Source organism: Salmo salar, chromosome ssa27 (assembly GCF_905237065.1).
Source record: "Salmo salar chromosome ssa27, Ssal_v3.1, whole genome shotgun sequence".
Classification (NCBI taxonomy): Eukaryota; Metazoa; Chordata; class Actinopteri; order Salmoniformes; family Salmonidae; genus Salmo; species Salmo salar.
In genome coordinates, this window is record NC_059468.1 from 33875377 (window position 1) to 33893266 (window position 17890).

Consider the following 17890-nt stretch of genomic DNA (forward strand, 5'->3'; position numbering starts at 1 on the left):
ACAGGAGTACGGGGGAAAAAACATGGTGTTAGGCTTGACGAGACAAGACGAACTGGCAACAGACAAACAGAAAACACAGGTATAAATGCACAGGGGATAATGGGGAAAATGGGCGACACCTGGAGGGGGGTGAAGACAAGCACAAGACAGGTGAAACAGATCGGGGAATCACAGCATCCCTCTGCAGGGGAGAGTACTATTTATCCTTCACAGTATGCATGAGGTGCTTACTGCTATACTCTGGATGAGGAGAAATTCAATGCCTGGATAATACATCATCCTTTTAGACAGTGTTTTATTGTTGTTGCTTTACCTGGTAACGTTTTTCAGATAATAACAAATTAATAACTGTTTAATAACAATGTTATAGTATTTTGTGACAATGCAGACGTTCATCTATTGAAGTAACATGAGATTGTGTGAGATTATGCAGAGGTTCTCTGGACACGCCCTCTTGGTTTTAATTTTTCGCCGTTTAAATCAAAAACCACTCCCCTTTATGCAAATCCCTCACCTCCGTCAGCGGAAGCTGGCTGTACACTTATTTCCGACTGATATTCCTTTAAAGGCAAATTAAAGCTGTGCTTTGACTGACTGCAGACGTCCCAGAGGATCCAGTCGATGCACCAAAATACCTTCCGAGGGGACGTAAAAACACTATCGCAACAGTTACGAACGAAGGAAAGAGATAACGATAACTGGGTAAGCATAATGCATGTTTTAACAGATTACATTATTATTATTATTATTATTGACCAACTATCGTTACCAAGCATCGCAGGTTACTTGCTGCAGCAAAAGGTTTCGCTTGACGGTTACAGTAGCTATGCGATACGTTATACTTGTGTGACAAGCAGCATCTAAATGTTCCGTGGTAGGCTATAATAAACGCGTTTCCCTATATGTGTTTTACACTGTACTAGAATGAACGAACTGACAACCTCAAGTTTGTTGATAACGTTGAATACACAGCGGGCTTAATTAGATAATAATTTGAAGTGCTCGTTTAGCTGTCTACGATGGATGCTGTTGAAAGTGGCCAGAATAGATTTAAGGTGGAATAACGTTAATTGGCCAGTTGTCAATTACAAATTGTCACGTTAACCTTTTCATATAATACAAAATGTTCATATAACCATTTACATTATAACGTTAATTCTTTCAAAAGCACTCTACAATATATTCCACGAGAGCTAGCTACTATTTTCTACCGTGTCATCCCGTTCAACTACTGTAGTTAGTGTACAGGTGCGCCTGTGAAAAGTAGCCTATATGTTTTGCATTTGTTTTCACAGAATAACATTGTTATGCATTACTAATATAAATATAAATTGACAAGATTTTTTGCCATGTCTTGTCATAACATTCATCAAAAAATGCATTAGATTTGTTTTGTTGCCTCGCATCATTTTGTACCTACTACGAGCGCAGCACAGCCTGGCTAAATAAGTAAAAACCCACGCTCTCTCCTGCAATTGCTTTATTGTGAAATTGCAATCAACACTAGTCTCCAAATTAGCAATATGCATGTGTAAGGTGATTATGACGCAATTTATAATGAAAGTACATTCTTAAATAGCATATTTTATTCTGTCAAATAGGCCAGTTAATTATACAGTAAAAGCAACCAAGTTTGTTTGTTGACCAGTTTTTCAAAATACATTTGTACCTCTAGCTTTTACTCTTCAGCATAGGACAGTACAAATGATACACCTGTAGTATTCTACTTTACAGCAGTACAACTGGAAAGAGTGTAGGAATAGTGGTGGAATATAGTGTGCTAATTGAGAGGTCTAGCTTTTGATACCCTCAGCGACAATGTCACATACCCCACTCTGAGTGTGTTTGAGCTGGGTAAACAAACCAAGCAGCCCACAGTCAGCTCAGCTCTTTACCTGAAAAGTTACCCATCACATACTAGAGAATACCTTCCCCCCATAATAGCCTAGTTGCATCACAGTTAATTCTGAGCATACAGATTAAACTAACAGGTAGGGGCACCTTGCATCATTATCATTATAGAATATCTATCATTATAGAATAGACTATCATTATAGAATATCTATCATTATAGAATATCTATCATTATAGAATAGACTATCATTATAGAATATCTATCATTATAGAATATCTATCATTATAGAATATCTATCATTATAGAATAGACTATCATTATAGAATATCTATCATTATAGAATATCTATCATTATAGAATAGACTATCATTATAGAATATCTATTATTATAGAATATCTATCATTATAGAATATCTATCATTATAGAATATCTATCATTATAGAATAGACTATCATTATAGAATATCTATCATTATAGAATATCTATCATTATAGAATATCTATCATTATAGAATAGACTATCATTATAGAATATCTATCATTATAGAATATCTATCATTATAGAATATCTATCATTATAGAATAGACTATCATTATAGAATATCTATCATTATAGAATAGACTATCATTATAGAATATCTATCATTATAGACTATCATTATAGAATATCTATCATTATAGAATAGACTATCATTATAGAATATCTATCATTATAGAATATCTATCATTATAGAATAGACTATCTAGCCTATAGAGCATATCTATCACTAAACTTCAAGGCAAGGAGAGAACAACAAAATGACATGGATGATTGTTGTTTGGCATTACTCTAACAAGTACTTGACATCTGCTATATTTACTTGCATCGTGTGAGTCTATATTTACTGCAACGTCCAGGTTCATGTCAGGGAAGTGGTGTGTTGTGTGGATCACATTGAAATCAGATGTAAATCGCCCTTTGCTGTTTTGCGTTGAGATGCAAAACAGAAGGGTAGAGAGAGCCTGCGGTAGGTTTTCTCTTCTGCTGATTACCCAAGTGCCTCGAGGGTGGCGATGCACTGGGTACTTCTTTGCTTTCCAGAAAAGTGTGCTAACCTAACCACGATGCTTTGTTTGTCTTTGGCAGGTGCCAAGAAGACCACTACTCCTCTTTTCCAAGAGGACTAGGAGTACGACGTCTTTGGAACCACTGCTGTTGCATGCAGTCGTCTGCAGAGGTTACTGTATGAAGCTTTTAAGGCCTTTTTGGTGAGTCTGTCTGGGTTTTTTATAACTCATTCGTTTTTAGACTGTTCAGGTTAGATACCAGATGTAGATAGACACACACACCCATATACACACATACATATACACACACACATTCACACATACATATACACACATACATATACATACAGTACGTATACACACACACATACACACATACACATACACACATACATACACACATACATATACACACATACATATACACACACACACACATACACACATACATATACACACATACATATACACACATACATATACACACAGTACATATACACACAGTACATATACACACAGTACATATACACACATACATATACACACATACATATACACACATACACACAGTACATATACACACACACACATACACACAGTACATATACACACACATATACACACATACATACATATACACACACATATACACACATACATATACACACATACATATACACACATACATATACATACAGTACATATACACACAGTACATATACACACATATACACATACATATACACACATACATATACACACATACACACAGTACATATACACACATGCATATACACACATACATATACACACATACACACAGTACATATACACACATACATATACACAAACCCATAAACACCCTCTCACACACTCTCCTGACCTGGAACTGTAGTGATGCGGGGTGTGCCGGTCCGGTCTGGTTTCAGCTCGAGCGTCATGAAGTGAAACCTTTACTTCCCATTAATGCTATTGATTTCTAAACACTCCTGCTGACTCAGCAGGCGGTCTCGCACCGCGGCAAAGAGATGGCACGAGCCAGGCAACCACAGACCCTTGTTCTTGATTCGTTGCAGACTTTCTATGTTTCGTCACCACCGCTGAATAAAGCCTCAACGACACATGACAGAAAGGTTACTGTCGGAGCTTCAGCTACTAAAGTGGAAGTGTTCTTCCACAACCCCAGAAGTCATTGGACTGCACTCTCACACAACTTGTTCCTCCAGCATTTTGTGTTCCTCATTGCAGCTTAAAACAGCTGATTAAACCTTTCTGGCTGACTGCTCGATGTGGAGGCATGAGAAATCCTCCTAAATGGGAAATAAGTTTCTTTAAAAACAGTGATACGTTTAGTTTTAGGCTATCTTATCTTGTCTTTGGTTGTATGCTTCTGACAAGGTCTAATTATTTTATTTTAAATTGACAGTGAGTTTAGAAATGGTAGCCCTAATCCTAGGTCTATAGTTAGATCTTTTTGCTTAACTTGTTGTTGTGGGAGATATTGAATATTAGGGCATATAATATCCAATGTAATGTAACAAAATGTGGAAAAAGGGAAGGGGTTGAATACTTTCCGAATGCACTGTAAATCAGGCTAAAATAGTTTGTTGTTTGTCTGTGTTTACTTGTTGATGTCACAGTGATTGCTGATGGAGAGCAGACCTGACTCTGGCCACGCGGACACATTGTCGTAGCTCTAAATCAACATCAGGTGACATGCATGCAGCATGATGCGACTGAGGTTTAATAATAGCCCTGGTTCTAACGTAGAGGTCAGATACACACTGCTCCTGTCCTGTTAGCAAAGTGTCTTCATTTTCCACCTTAGTCTATTATAGTTATCATCCTATACTGAACAAAATTATAAACGCAAGTGTTGGTCCCATGTTTCATGAGCTGAAATTAAAGATCCAAGAAATGTTCCATACGCACAAAAGCTTATTTCTCTCAAATTCTGTGCACAGATTTGTTTACCTCCATTTTAGTGAGCATTTCTCCTTTGCCAAGATAATACATCCACCTGACAGGTGTGGCATATCAAGAAGCTGATTAAACATGATCCTTACACATGTGCACCTTGGGCTGGGGACAATAAAAGGCCACTCTAAAATGTGCAGTTTTGTCACACAACACAATGCCACAGATGTCTCAAGTTTTGAGGGAACGTGCAATTGGCACGCTGACTGCAGGAATGTCCACCAGAGCTGTTGCCAGAGAATTGAATGTTTATTTCTCTACCATAAGCTGTTTTACAGAATTTGGCAGTACGTCCAACCGGCTTCGCAGCGGTAGACCACGTGTATGGCGTTGTGTGGGCGAGCATTTTGCTGATGTTAATGTTGTGAACAGAGAGCCCCATGGTGGCGATGGGGTTATGTTATGGGCAGGCATAAGCAACTGACAACGAACACAATTGCATTTTATCAATGAAAATTTGAATGCACGGAAGTACTGTGACGAGATCCTGAGAAATAGATGTTTTATATAGTGTAGTCTGGGCTCCCGAGGCTGGAGGAATAGATGAACAGGAGAAGAAGGTGAGTGATGGCTGAAAGGGGATGCAGCTGGCTGATTACAGCTGGCTGATTACAGCTGACACACGTGGACATTATTGGACCGGTCATACAATAGAATAGTTGCTGTTGCTTACATTTGAACTGACTTTCTAAACATTTTATAACGGGCACCAGCGGGTTATTTAGATCGGTAAGGTAGTATTGTTTTCATATAGTAGTATCATATGAAATGGTACTACGTTTTTCTAAAATGTTGGTATCATGAGTACAGTATCATGATGTTTTGGTACCGTGATATTACCGTGGTACCGGTATGCCGTGCAACACTACTTAGGATGGCGTCTTGGGCTAGTGGCTGGACGCTCTCTCTCTCTCTCTCTCTCCCTCCACTCACTCTCTTTCTCCCCATCTCTCTCTCTCTCCCTCCACTCACTCTCTTTCTCCCCGTCTCTCTCTCTCTCCCTCCACTCACTCTCTCTCTCCCTCCACTCACTCTCTCTCTCCCTCCACTCACTCTCTCCCTCCACTCACTCTCTCTCTCCCCATCTCTCTCTCCCTCCACTCACTCTCTTTCTCCCCGTCTCTCTCTCCCTCCACTCACTCTCTCTCTCCCCATCTCTCTCTCTCTCCCTCCACTCACTCTCTTTCTCCCCGTCTCTCTCTCTCTCCCTCCACCCACTCTCTTTCTCCCCATCTCTCTCTCTCTCCCTCCATTCACTCTCTTTCTCCCCGTCTCTCTCTCTCTCCCTCCATTCACTCTCTTTCTCCCCGTCTCTCTCTCTCTCTCCCTCCATTCACTCTCTTTCTCCCCATCTCTCTCTCTCTCTCCCTCCATTCACTCTCTTTCTCCCCGTCTCTCTCTCTCTCCCTCCACTCACTCTCTTTCTCCCCGTCTCTCTCTCTCTCCCTCCACTCACTCTCTTTCTCCCCGTCTCTCTCTCTCTCCCTCCACTCACTCTCTTTCTCCCCATCTCTCTCTCTCTCCCTCCACTCACTCTCTTTCTCCCCGTCTCTCTCTCTCTCTCCCTCCACTCACTCTCTTTCTCCCCATCTCTCTCTCTCTCTCTCCCTCCATTCACTCTCTTTCTCCCCGTCTCTCTCTCTCTCCCTCCACTCACTCTCTTTCTCCCCGTCTCTCTCTCTCTCCCTCCACTCACTCTCTTTCTCCCCATCTCTCTCTCTCTCTCCCTCCACTCACTCTCTTTCTCCCCGTCTCTCTCTCTCTCTCCCTCCACTCACTCTCTTTCTCCCCATCTCTCTCTCTCTCTCCCTCCACTCACTCTCTGTCTCCCCATCTCTCTCTCTCTCTCTCTCCACTCACTCTCTTTCTCCCCGTCTCTCTCTCTCTCCCTCCACTCACTCTCTTTCTCCCCGTCTCTCTCTCTCTCGCTCCACTCACTCTCTTTCTCCCCGTCTCTCTCTCTCTCTCCCTCCACTCACTCTCTTTCTCCCCATCTCTCTCTCTCTCTCCCTCCACTCAACCTCTTTCTCCCTGTCTCTCTCTCCCTCCACTCACTCTCTTTCTCCCCATCTCTCTCTCTCTCCCTCGACTCACTCTCTTTCTCCCCATCTCTCTCTCTCTCTCCCTCCACTCACTCTCTTTCTCCCCATCTCTCTCTCTCTCTCCCTCCACTCACTCTCTTTCTCCCCGTCTCTCTCTCTCTCCCTCCACTCAACCTCTTTCTCCCCATCTCTCTCTCTCTCCCTCCACTCACTCTCTTTCTCCCCATCTCTCTCTCTCTCCACTCACTCTCTTTGTCCCCATCTCTCTCTCTCTCCCTCCACTCACTCTCTTTGTCCCCGTCTCTCTCTCTCTCCCTCCACTCACTCTCTTTCTCCCCGTCTCTTTCTCTCTCCCTCCACTCACTCTCTTTGTCCCCGTCTCTTGATTAACTTGTTTTTCCCTCTCCCTGCTCCATGCAGCCTGCTCATAAGGTAGCCAGAGCTGCAGTTACATTACCAATTACATTACCAGTTACATTACCAGTTACATTACCAGTTATATTACCAGTTACATTACCAGTTACATTACCAGTTATATTACCAGTTACATTACCAGTTACATTGCCGCATCACAACACACGCTCCTATGTAGCCTGCCTTGCAGCAGCAGGAGGATTCTGACTCAACTGAATGGGAAAGTCTAAGATGAGAGACTGCACTACGTGTTGTTCCTGTCTGCACTCAACCTTGATTCATGTTGTCTGGTAGTTCTCTGGTAGTCAGGGCTGTGATGTTTGTCAGCTCTTTGACTCTTGTTTCTGTGACTAAAAAGACCTGACTGCTGCATGTGGTTGCCGCGGGCTGAATTGTCTGTCTGAGATGCCGGTCTACCTGTGTACCCACCGTAGTGGACAACAATAGGTCTAGGTCCTCTTCACGCTATGAGTAGATAGGGAGGGCCCTCCAAACAAGGAAGTATCTACAGGGTGCAGTTGGTTTTTATTGTTTCCGCTTCTCAAGGCGCTAGACTTTCATTGCCCCAGATGATTCATGGGTGTGTCTGGTAAGGTGATAACTGAGTATTGTTGATGATCAGTCACTAGGTTGATTCATGGGTGTGTCTGGTAAGGTGATAACTGAGTATTGTTGATGATCAGTCACTAGGTTGATTCATGGGTGTGTCTGGTAAGGTGATAACTGAGTATTGTTGATGATCAGTCACTAGGTTGATTCATGGGTGTGTCTGGTGAGGTGATAACTGAGTATTGTTGATACCTGAGTATTGTTGATGATCAGTCACTAGATTGATTCATGGGTGTGTCTGGTAAGGTGATAACTGAGTATTGTTGATGATCAGTCACTAGATTGATTCATGGGTGTGTCTGGTGAGGTGATAACTGAGTATTGTTGATACCTGAGTATTGTTGATGATCAGTCACTAGGTTGATTCATGGGTGTGTCTGGTGAGGTGATAACTGAGTATTGTTGATGATCAGTCACTAGATTGATTCATGGGTGTGTCTGGTGAGGTGATAACTGAGTATTGTTGATACCTGAGTATTGTTGATGATCAGTCACTAGATTGATTCATGGGTGTGTCTGGTGAGGTGATAACTGAGTATTGTTGATGATCAGTCACTAGGTTGATTCATGGGTGTGTCTGGTGAGGTGATAACTGAGTATTGTTGATGATCAGTCACTAGGTTGATTCATGGGTGTGTCTGGTGAGGTGATAACTGAGTATTGTTGATGATCAGTCACTAGATTGATTCATGGGTGTGTCTGGTGAGGTGATAACTGAGTATTGTTGATGATCAGTCACTAAATTGATTCATGGCTCTGTGTCGTTCTCAGTGGAGACAGACTGCTCAGGTTGTTTTGTATTCTCATGCCCCTCTTGAAATGAGAGATGCTGAAGGTTCCCCTTTCTCCCTCCCTCGACCCCTCTCTCACATAATGTGTCTCCACTCCAACCCAGGTAACTCACTCTGAAGCTTGGGTGACGGGACTTGGCAGCGGTTCAAGAACAACATTAAGGCAGCAGCCAACTAGTGAGTGAGAACATCTCCTCTCAGACAACAAATGCAGTGTGACTGGTTTGGTATGAAAGGTTTCCTTGTAGTGTTTACCTGGGCCAGATCTATTTGGATAGGGATGATATGAGATGCCACCATCTTGACACACAGGTGGGTCATTGTTCATTTAGTGATGATGTAAAATGGAGACTTTTCAAGATAAGCCTAACGTTACTGGTTTTGTTTGTCATTCATTTGAATGTGCAATTGTTAGTGAGATATAATAACCATAATAGTTTTTGTGTTGTGCATTGTCAACTGTCCATGGTTTAGATTAAGAATAGATAGGTGATGATGACATAGCCTAGTTTACACACAGATACCTGAACATAGAAATATAATCTACACTGAGTATACCAAACATAAGGAACACCTTCCTAATATTGAGTTGCATGGAAAGAGCAGGTGTTCTTAATGTTTTGTATACTCATTATAGTTCTAGTGTGATTGTGACGTCTGCCAGGTTTTCAGTTACTGGTCAAGTGAATGTTAGAATGGGCAAAACGAGTGACCTAAGCGACTTTAAGTCACCGGCAGTCCTGTGGGCGAAAACGGCTCGTTGATGAGAGTTCGAAGGAGAATGGCAAGAATCGTGCTAGCAGGTGGGCCACAAGCAGGGAAATGATGGAGCAGTACCTACTGCCCTACAGTACCTACTGCCCTACTGCCCCTACAGTACCTACTGTTCTATAGTACCTACTGCCCTACTGACCTACTGCCCTACAGTACCTACTGCCCTACAGTACCTACTGTCCTATAGTACCTACTGACCTACTGCCCCTACAGTACCAACTGTCCTATAGTACCTACTGCCCTACTGACCTACTGCCCCTACAGTACCTACTGTCCTATAGTACCTACTGCCCTACTGACCTACTGCCCCTACAGTACCTACTGTCCTCTAGTACCTACTGCCCTACTGACCTACTGCCCTACAGTACCTACTGCCCCTACAGTACCTACAGTACCTACTGCCCTACAGTACCTACTGCCCTACAGTACCTACTGCCCCTATAGTACCTACAATACAGACAGTACCTACAGTACCTACTACCCCTATAGTACCTACTGCCCCTACAGTACCTACAGTACCTACTGCCCCTATAGTACCTACTGCCCTACAGTACCTACTGCCCTACTGACCTACTGCACTACAATACCTACTGCCCTATAGTACCTGCTGCCCCTACAGTATATACAGTACTTATTTCCCCTACAGTAACTACCGTACCTACAGTACCTACTGCCGCTACAGTACCTACTGCCCCTACAGTACCTACTGCCCCTACAGTACCTACTACCCCTACAGTAACTACTGCCCCTACAGTACCTACAGTACCTACTGCCCCTACAGTACCTACTGCCCCTACAGTACCTACTACCCCTACAGTAACTACTGCCCCTACCGTACCTACAGTACCTACTACCCCTACAGCACCTACTGCCCCTACAGTACCTACTACCACTACAGTAACTACTGTCCCTACAGTACCTACTGCCCCTACAGTACCTACAGTACCTACTACCCCTACAGTACCTACAGTACCTACTGCCCCTATAGTACCTACTGCCCCTACAGTACCTACAGTACCTACATTACCTACAATACAGACAGTACCTACAGTACCTACAGTACCTACTGCCCCTATAGTACCTACTGCCCCTATAGTACCTACTGCCCCTAAAGTACCTACAGTACCTACTGCCCCTACAGTACCTACAGTACCTACAGTACCTGCTGCCCCAATAGTACCTACAGTACCTACTGCCCCTACAGTACCTTCTGACCCTACAGTACCTACAGTACCTACTGTACCTATAGTACCTACTGCCCCTACAGTACCTACAGTACCTACTGCCCCTACAGTACCTATAGTACCTACTGCCCCTACAGTACCTACAGTACCTACAGTACCTACAGTACCTGCTGCCCCTACAGTACCTACAGTACCTACAGTACCTACTACCCCTACAGTATCTACAGTACCTACAGTACCTACTACCCCTACAGTACCTACAGTACCTACTACCCCTACAGTACCTACAGTACCTACTGCCCCTACAGTACCTACATTACCTACTGCCCCTATAGTACCTACAATACCTACTGCCCCTACAGTACCTACTGCCCCTACAGTACCTACAGTACCTACAGTACCTACTATCCCTACAGTATCTACACTACCTACAGTACCTACAGTACCTACTACCCCTACAGTATCTACAGTACCTACAGTACCTACTACCCCTACAGTACCTACTGCCCCAATAGTACCTACAGTACGTACTGCCCCTACAGTACCTACTGCCCCTACAGTACCTACTGCCCCTACAGTACCTACAGTACCTACTGCCCTACAGTACCTACTGCCCCTACAGTACCTACAGTACCTACTACCCCTACAGTACCTACTGCCCCTACATTACCTACAGTACCTACTGCCCCTACAGTACCTACAGTACCTACTGCCCCTACAGTACCTACAGTACCTACTGCCCCTATAGTACCTACAGTACCTACTGCCCCTACAGTACCTACAGTACCTACTACCCCTACAGTACCTACTGCCCCTACATTACCTACAGTACCTACTGCCCCTACAGTACCTACAGTACCTACTGCCCCTACAGTACCTACAGTACCTACTACCCCATACAGTATCTACAGTACCTACAGTACCTACTGCCCCTACAGTACCTACAGTACCTACTACCCCTACAGTATCTACAGTACCTGCAGTACCTACTACCCCTACAGTACCTACTGCCCCTACAGTACCTACATTACCTACTGCCCCTATAGTACCTACAATACCTACTGCCCCTACAGTACCTACAGTACCTACAGTACCTACTATCCCTACAGTATCTACACTACCTACAGTACCTACAGTACCTACTACCCCTACAGTATCTACAGTACCTACAGTACCTACTACCCCTACAGTACCTACTGCCCCAATAGTACCTACAGTACGTACTGCCCCTACAGTACCTACTGCCCCTACAGTACCTACTGCCCCTACAGTACCTACAGTACCTACTGCCCTACAGTACCTACTGCCCCTACAGTACCTACAGTACCTACTACCCCTACAGTACCTACTGCCCCTACATTACCTACAGTACCTACTGCCCCTACAGTACCTACAGTACCTACTGCCCCTATAGTACCTACAGTACCTACTGCCCCTACAGTACCTACAGTACCTACTACCCCTACAGTACCTACTGCCCCTACATTACCTACAGTACCTACTGCCCCTACAGTACCTACAGTACCTACTGCCCCTACAGTACCTACAGTACCTACTACCCCATACAGTATCTACAGTACCTACAGTACCTACTGCCCCTACAGTACCTACAGTACCTACTACCCCTACAGTATCTACAGTACCTGCAGTACCTACTACCCCTACAGTACCTACAGTATCTACTACCCCTACAGTACCTACTGTCCCTACAGTACCTACATTACCTACTTCCCCTACAGTACCTACTGCCCCTACAGTACCTACTGCCCCTACAGTACCTACAGTACCTACTGCCCCTACAGTACCTACAGTACCTACTACCCCTACAGTACCTACAGTACCTACAGTACCTACTACCCCTACAGTACCTACAGTACCTCCTGCCCCTACAGTACCTACAGTACCTACAGTACCTACAGAACCTACAGTACCTACAGTACCTACTACCCCTACAGTACCTACAGCCCCAATAGTACCTACAGTACCTACTGCCCCTACAGTACCTACTGCCCCTACAGTACCTACTGCCCCTACAGTACCTACTGACCTACTGCCCTACTGACCTACTGCCCCTACATTACCTACAGTACCTACTGCCCCTACAGTACCTACAGTACCTACTGCCCCTACAGTACCTACTGCCCCTACATTACCTACAGTACCTACTGCCCCTACAGTACCTACAGTACCTACTGCCCCTATAGTACCTACAGTACCTACTGCCCCTACAGTACCTACTACCCCTACAGTACCTACTGCCCCTACATTACCTACAGTACCTACTGCCCCTACAGTACCTACAGTACCTACTGCCCCTACAGTACCTACAGTACCTACTACCCCTACAGTATCTACAGTACCTACAGTACCTACTGCCCCTACAGTACCTACAGTACCTACTGCCCCTACAGTACCTACAGTACCTACTACCCCTACAGTATCTACAGTACCTACTACCCCTACAGTATCTACAGTACCTACAGTACCTACTACCCCTACAGTATCTACAGTACCTGCAGTACCTCCAGTACCTACAGTACCTACTACCCCTACAGTACCTACATTACCTACTTCCCCTACAGTACCTACTGCCCCTACAGTACCTACAGTACCTACTGCCCCTACAGTACCTATAGTACCTACTGCCCCTACAGTACCTACAGTACCTACTGCCCCTACCGTACCTACAGTACCTACTGCCCCTACAGTACCTACTGCCCCTACAGTACCTGCTGCCCCAATAGTACCTACAGTACCTACTGCCCCTACAGTACCTACTGCCCCTACAGTACCTGCTTCCCCTACAGTACCTACTGCCCCTACAGTACCTACAGTACCTACTGCCCCTACAGTACCTACTGCCCCTACAGTACCTACAGTACCTACTGCCCCTACAGTACCTACAGTACCTACTGCCCCTACAGTACCTACTGCCCCTACAGTACCTACAGTACCTACAGTACCTGCTGCCCCTACAGTACCTACTGCCCCTACAGTACCTACAGTACCTACTGCCCCTACAGTACCTACTGCCCCTACAGTACCTACTGCCCCTATAGTACCTACTGCCCCTACAGTACCTACTGCCCCTACAGTACCTACTGCCCCTACAGTACCTACAGTACCTGCTGCCCCTATAGTACCTACTGCCCCTACAGTACCTACTGCCCCTATAGTACCTACTGCCCCTACAGTACCTACTGCCCCTACAGTACCTACTGCCCCTATAGTACCTACTGCCCCTATAGTACCTACTGCCCCTACAGTACCTACTGCCCCTACAGTACCTACTGCCACCATAGTACCTACAGTACGTACTGCCCCTACAGTACCTACTGCCCCTACAGTACCTACTGCCCCTATAGTACCTACTGCCCCTACAGTACCTACTGCCCCTACAGTACCTACAGTACCTACTGCCCCTACAGTACCTACTGCCCCTACAGTACCTACAGTACCTACTTCCCCTACAGTACCTACAGTACCTACTGCCCCTACAGTACCTACTGCCCTACAGTACCTATAGTACCTACTGCCCCTACTGCCCCTACAGTACCTACTGCCCCTACTGCCCCTACAGTACCTACAGTACCTACTGCCCCTACAGTACCTACTGCCCCTATAGTACCTACAGTACCTACAGTACCTACTGCTCCTACAGTACCTACTGCCCCTACAGTACCTATAGTACCTACTGCCCCTACAGTACCTACAGTACCTACTGCCCCTACTGCCCCTACAGTGCCTACAGTACCTACAGTACCTACTGCCCCTACAGTACCTACAGTACCTACTGCCCCTACAGTACCTACAGTACCTACAGTACCTACCTCCCCTACAGTATCTACAGTACCTACAGTACCTACTGCCCCTATAGTACCTACAGTACCTACTTCCCCTACAGTACCTACAGTACCTACAGTACCTACTGCCCCTACAGTACCTACAGTACCTACTGCCCCTACAGTACCTACAGTACCTACAGTACCTACTACCCCTACAGTACCTACAGTACCTACTGCCCCTACAGTACCTACAGTACCTACTGCCCCTACAGTACCTACTGCCCCTACAGTACCTACAGTACCTACTGCCCCTACAGTACCTACAGTACCTACTGCCCCTACAGTACCTACTGCCCCTACAGTACCTACAGTACCTACAGTACCTGCTTCCCCTACAGTACCTACTGCCCCTACAGTACCTACAGTACCTACTGCCCCTACAGTACCTACTGCCCCTACAGTACCTACTGCCCCTATAGTACCTACTGCCCCTACAGTACCTACTGCCCCTACAGTACCTACTGCCCCTACAGTACCTACAGTACCTGCTGCCCCTATAGTACCTACTGCCCCTACAGTACCTACTGCCCCTATAGTACCTACTGCCCCTACAGTACCTACTGCCCCTACAGTACCTACTGCCCCTACAGTACCTACTGCCCCTATAGTACCTACTGCCCCTACAGTACCTACTGCCCCTACAGTACCTACTGCCCCTATAGTACCTACAGTACCTACTGCCCCTACAGTACCTACTGCCCCTACAGTACCTACTGCCCCTATAGTACCTACTGCCCCTACAGTACCTACTGCCCCTACAGTACCTACAGTACCTACTGCCCCTACAGTACCTACTGCCCCTACAGTACCTACAGTACCTACTTCCCCTACAGTACCTACAGTACCTACTGCCCCTACAGTACCTACTGCCCTACAGTACCTATAGTACCTACTGCCCCTACTGCCCCTACTGCCCCTACAGTACCTACTGCCCCTATAGTACCTACAGTACCTACAGTACCTACTGCCCCTACAGTACCTACTGCCCCTACAGTACCTATAGTACCTACTGCCCCTACAGTACCTACAGTACCTACTGCCCCTACTGCCCCTACAGTGCCTACAGTACCTACAGTACCTACAGTACCTACTGCCCCTACAGTACCTACAGTACCTACTGCCCCTACAGTACCTACAGTACCTACTGCCCCTACAGTACCTACAGTACCTACAGTACCTACATTACCTACCTCCCCTACAGTATCTACAGTACCTACTGTCCCTATAGTACCTACAGTACCTACTGCCCCTACAGTACCTACATTACCTACCTCCCCTACAGTACCTACAGTACCTACAGTACCTACTGCCCCTACAGTACCTACATTACCTACCTCCCCTACAGTACCTACAGTACCTACAGTACCTACTGCCCCTACAGTCCCTACATTACCTACCTCCCCTACAGTACCTACAGTACCTACAGTACCTACTGCCCCTACAGTACCTACAGTACCTACATTACCTACTCCCCCTACAGTACCTACAGTACCTACTGCCCCTACAGTACCTACAGTACCTACTGCCCCTACAGTACCTACATTACCTACTCCCCCTACAGTACCTACAGTACCTACTGCCCCTACAGTACCTACAGTACCTACAGTACCTGCTGCCCCTACAGTACCTACAGTACCTGCTGCCCCTACAGTACCTACTATCCCTACAGTACCTACTGCCCCTACAGTACTATGGCCTTTAACACCGTCAGTCAGTGTTTGTCTGTCTGCTCGTTGTGCTGTGTGTGTCCAGTGTGGAGCATGCCAGGAACGCTGGGATTAAACAGAGCGGAGGGTATTTGCATAGGAAAATAAAGGGTTATCTGTAGCTAAAGTTCCTTGAGTTGATGTCACCACCAGGCTCTGGGAAAACCAATTAAGGCACCATACTGAATAGCCAGGATGAGATGGGGGAAGTTAGCCTACATTGAATGGTGCATGCAATAACACCACTTTAGTGTTCATCTGTAGTCACTCTATGTATCTATTATATGTTGGTTTATGGCAGGCTTCGTGAGACTACCGCAGGGCTGTTGCATTTGTTGTTGTAAATAGTAGCCTATTCTATTCTACAAATAGACTGCAGTTGATTCTTGCGTCCGTGTGTGAGTACTGTACGTGTGTGTGTGGCAGTTAGGTCAATCCAACGCTAAACTAGAGATTTCACTTTGGCCTCATGAGAAGTGCTGGTGTATATATCAGGAGCTCCCAGATCAGACTATGGGGTGGCTGTTCACACACTCTGTCCAGACTAGTGTGTCCTCCCAGAGGTGGGACCAAGTCATTGTTTTACAAGTCACAAGTATCAAATCAAAGTATAGTACCTACCTCTGCACTACCACACCCAAGTAAGTCTCAGCACTCAAGTCCCAAGTCAAGTCCCAAGTCAAGGCAGGCAAGTCCGAGTCAAGTCTCAAGTCAAGACCGACAAGTATCAAGTCAAGTCTCAAGTCCTAAACTTTGAGTTTCGAGTCCTAAACAAGTCATAATGTGCTCTTCGCCAAATGTAATACCATTTCATATTTTTAACAAGAGTAATAGTTAGTATATTACATTTACGCAAATCATGAATGCTTTTAAAAATATATTTATTACTTTCCAAATAAACGTTATATTTCCATGGAAATACATGGGTAGCCATAAGAAACAACAAACTGCCTAGCCAGTTGTAGCAGTGATCACGTTCCCGCACTGACTGACTGTGTGGAGGCTCATTGATTTAACGTTAAGTTAGCCAACATACTACACTGGCAAAGTTATGAATGATATAGCTGTTGGCTATATTAGCCACAACTTACCGTTCTTTGTGCAGCTTCAAATGTCGAACAAAGTTGGAAGTTGTTGCACCTCCGTCTGTAATTTTCTCCCTGCATGTTTTGCAAGTTGCAATCCGTTTTTTGTTGATACAGTGTCGTCTTTATATCCGAAAATAATCTTTCCAAGGGCTCCATCTGAATTCACCCGCCGACGTTCCTCTGCACTGCCACGCGCAACTTTTTCTCAGCTGGCACAATTTGATTGGCTGCTGCCCGATTCAAACTGTAATCTGTTAACCTGTCTAGGAAACGTGGGACGCTTGCGTCCCACCCTAGTCAACAGCCAGTGGAATCGCGTAGCGCGAAATACAAATACCTCATAAATGCTATAACTTAAATTTCTCAAACATATGACTATTTTACACCATTTTATAGATACACCTCTCCTGAATCGAACCACGCTGTCCGATTTCAAAAAGGCTTTACAGCAAAAGCAAAACATTAGATTATGTTAGGAGAGTACCCTGCCAAAAATAATCACACTGCCATTTTCAAAGCAACTAGCATGCATCACAAATACCCAAAACACAGCTAAAT

At 45.1% G+C, this 17890-nt stretch overlaps 1 protein-coding gene across 4 annotated transcripts in view; it reads left to right on the forward strand.

The window, feature by feature from the left end:
* Positions 1-551: 551 nt before the first annotated feature.
* Positions 552-17890, forward strand: part of LOC106588990 (solute carrier family 45 member 4) — an 81646-nt gene continuing 64307 nt past the window's right edge. For 2 of the 4 annotated variants that reach the window (XR_001324748.2, XM_014178587.2), the window contains exons 1-2: positions 552-702; positions 2982-3103. The gene's annotated coding sequence lies outside the window, so the exon portion shown is untranslated. Of the gene's footprint in view, positions 703-2981; positions 3104-4542; positions 4614-17890 lie in introns of all 4 variants that reach the window. The other 2 variants (XM_014178588.2, XM_014178590.2) reach the window with 2 other exon arrangements.